The sequence below is a fragment of the Anneissia japonica genome, unplaced genomic scaffold, assembly GCF_011630105.1.
Source record: "Anneissia japonica isolate Jap-2015-1 unplaced genomic scaffold, ASM1163010v1 scaffold288253_len27158_cov119, whole genome shotgun sequence".
In the NCBI taxonomy this organism is placed as follows: Eukaryota; Metazoa; Echinodermata; class Crinoidea; order Comatulida; family Comatulidae; genus Anneissia; species Anneissia japonica.
In genome coordinates, this window is record NW_022686950.1 from 19,291 (window position 1) to 23,106 (window position 3,816).

At 34.2% G+C, this 3,816-nt stretch overlaps 1 long non-coding RNA gene across 1 annotated transcript; it reads right to left on the reverse strand.

Annotated features, from left to right (window-relative positions):
• Positions 1–545: 545 nt before the first annotated feature.
• On the reverse strand, positions 546–2,860 carry LOC117117928. The gene is made up of 3 exons (XR_004446969.1): positions 2,815–2,860; positions 2,138–2,226; positions 546–701 (listed from the first exon to the last, which is right to left on the reverse strand). It is a non-coding gene; the product is annotated as an uncharacterized LOC117117928 (long non-coding RNA).
• Positions 2,861–3,816: the final 956 nt, after the last annotated feature.

The following is a 3,816-nucleotide window of genomic DNA, read 5'->3' on the forward strand; positions in this document are numbered from 1 at the left end:
GTTCTACTTAACTTTAGTTGTAATTTACATAATGACTTATTTTTATCAATGAATTCTAGTTTTTCTGTTAATTTATTTTCAATTTCCTGTGCTAATTTGACAAGTTCAGTGGCATTTTTGTTAAATTCTTCTATGGCAGTTGACATTAGAATCACTTCATGTTGTTTTTGATAACAGCGAAGGATGTGTTCACATCGCTTGCATGCTGATTTGTTGCAATTGGAGCAGTAAAATTCCAGTGGGGTGTTGCAGTGAACTTGGCAATTGGTTGGTTGGCCATCTGGTTCCTTTATGTCTAGTGTGTAAAGTGGATGATCCTTAGTTGAAGGTATCATCTTGTGTTGTTTGACACATTGACTTCCACATAGAAACAGTTGACATGTTGAGCAGTGGTATGCTGGTTGGTTGTCACAGCAAGAGCATTTAGTTGGTTTTTGATCCTCTGTTTTCGTGACATACTCTAGTAGTTGACTTATCTTTGTATTGGAAGCCAGCTTATTTAGGTCTTCTTTCGTTAGATCATGTTCTTGCTTACATGTTGGGCATTTCATCTCCTCATGAGTTTCCACCCATTTCTGGATACACTGTAGACAATAGGTGTGCGTGCATTTCAGTGTCTTTGGTTGGTGAAACCTGTTGAGACAGATGGCACACTCAAGATCTTTTTTATCCATAAACTGCAATGCTTTGGATACAGACATCTGTAAAGGCAATATAGATACCATGGTATATTGGAATTTTTTTGTAAATAAATAATATGTGCTTGAATATTTTCTGAATTCAAATTGCTTTATATATATTTTTAATGTTTTTAAAAAAAAAAACATATTTATAGGAGGTGCCCCTTCTAGCTTTCCCTGGTGGTCACCTCATATTCAGGAGCCTTCTTATGAATTAATTTTAATGTGATGATTAATAGACATTTACTATTTAGTCAAATTTTGAGTCCTAGGTGTTAGAATGACTAAATTAATCCAAAATACAATATTACAATTTTCTGAAATTTTTACTTTGTTGTGTATACTGTTCCAAGGATTTTACGCAATCCAAGGTGTTGACAGGTTGATGAGCTGGTTTGACCATAGCCATAGACTTCAATCTTGCTTAATTTCAGTGGCAGACTGTAGGGTAAATTGCAGGGTATGCTAGATATTGGCATCTCTAGGATTTGCAAGGGGTGGGCATGCCCCCCCCTCCCGCTGAAAAAAAAATACTTGCCCATTCTTAATTCATGCCCCCGCCCACAAATGCTCAAGTAGTTAAAAATCACCTAAAATCACCTTATTTTGCGAGTTAGCCCCTAATCACTGATCCAACACGTTCCCACCCCCATCAGCTCCCTTCCATTCAAGACCCCTATGCCACACATGCAAGGGGCTGCTAGTAGGAAAATTTTGTAAGCCTAATACTATACAGAATCAGATTGCTTTCTATGGTCAAAATACGTATGTTACTTTAAATACCGGCATGGTTATAATATCTCTCTTAAAAAGAATTCCTATTCCTGTATTTTTAAAAATTTCAATTCAAATAATAGGTCTCTATTTGTGGGAAAAAGAGCATGCACACATACTCTTGGAAGCACCGCTTCGAAATTCTAGTGTTAAATTGGCTATTCCGACGCCACCACACGTTGGTTGCCGCAATAGCAAATTAAGCGTTGTAGGGTATGCTCTGACACCCATTGACTCACTGAATACATGATTGAATTCTAAGCAGCTGAGAGTACGATGCGATCGGACCAACTGTGACTTATCCTAGTTACCAAAGTATTCCAATGTTTTGTTTTATAGCCAGGTTATGCACTTTATACCTTGTTTGCATTGACAGTCAGCCACTGCTTAATATTTATAATGCAACATCCATTTCATTTTAATTTTTATTGAATTTTTTTGATTACAGTACTTGTACTGTTGATTGAGAATCATTATATTTGGATGAAACTTGGTATCGGTCACAGTGTACAGTACTTATTGGCCTAGCTAGCAACAGAGTAATATCATTATGCCCAAATATGGGTGTGATATGACTTTCATGCCCATATATGGGTAATTCACACTAATTTGTCCCTTGATAGTGTGGCTCAAGCTTACTAGTGATTGCTATAGGTGTTCTGAGTTTTGGATCAATTTCCTACCTAATTGATTCAAATATTGATTGGTAGGAATGATGGTGTAACTGTTGCTATCCTAGATAGGTTGAATTTTCACGTTTTCCGATGCTTTTCTGTAACCATCAAGATTTAGTGCATGATTTTATCCCACAATTAAAGGAGAAGCATACATTGAAATAATGAATAATTCAAAATTTTTTTCTAGCAAAATAAATTGTGCTTATATAATTGCACTACCTAGCTAGAAATGTACCATAGCACATACATACACGTACAGTTGGCTAGTTTTATGGGCAAGGCCTGACATATTGTTCTATATAGCATCCTAAACCATTTTAATGTGATTTTTCCTAGGGACTATTAAGCTTTGAACAAGCTTGAAAAAATTACTGTATAGAATGAATATATCCCCTATTTTATGGAATTGTCTATTGCAGTAAACCATAGTGTATAAGCCTGGGGTTGTTCTAAAATGAACTCTGAATCAGACAACCTAGATATTGGTGATGGCTGTAAACATATCAACTTAGCAGGTTTGTTTTTTGCGGACATTATTGGCCTGACCTTGAAGAGCACATTTACTCCATTATGCTAGAATTACAATATTAGTGATAAATAGAACTGCGTAACATGATTAACTGAACATCAAATATATATCCTGTATAATTATATAACTTGAAATACTTAAAAAGCAAACTTACTTGAAACTAAATGACGTTCATTCAATGGAAATATGGCACACATTTAATATATAATGGGAATTCCCAAATGGCTCATAGACAAGTTTCTAAATAAAAATCGCTGTCAAACCAACTTGTAGTTACTAGTTGTGCTATTAAAGAAGCTTTTATGTACAGTAAATTTGAAAAATCACTACAAATATCAATACTTAAATATTACTGTAGTTCGGTTTAAAATGACTTTTGAAAATATTTTCTAGCTGTATAAAAAGTATTGAAATATAAGTAAAGAGACAAACCCTAAAATGCACTGTAACACTGCTATAACCCAGGAGTATCGGTCCCCAACCAATACATAGGGAATCAAATTAAGGTTGACCTGACAAAAAGGACTTGGTCAGATTGGAAAGAGAAGTAAGAGAGGAGAAAACCTGAGAAGGCAAAGAAAGGTATGAGTGAGAGCATGTGTCCATATATAGGATAAACATATTTCTTCTTTATTATTTTCGTTGGTGTGATTTTTAGTTACTATCTATCATCATCAACTTCTAGCAATACGTTTCACATACTAATGTTCGATTGATTGATTGATTGGCTAATTGATTTATTGACACAATGGTTCTGATTCCTGACTATGAAAGTGGTACCTATTATCATCTAATTTTTTGTAAACTAATATTAGATTGATCGATAGATTAGTTAATTGATTATTGATGGATTGATTACTGGATTGTTTGATTGATTGTAAAGACTCAAAATCTTTGAATAATTTGTTTATTTTATGTTTTTTCTTTAGCCAACATGAAGAGGTCAAACGAACCCCTGTTCAACAAGATAGGGAGTAAAATAAGAGGATTTTTCCACAGTAATAATTCCGACAGTAACCAAGAAATGCCCATGGAACTTGAGGGAAGTCAAATTAGTGTAAGTTGTAAATCAAAATTATAATCACGTTTTATTTTACTGATCTTAAATCTACTGCTACTTATACAATACTTAGTTATATAATAAACTGTAAAATTA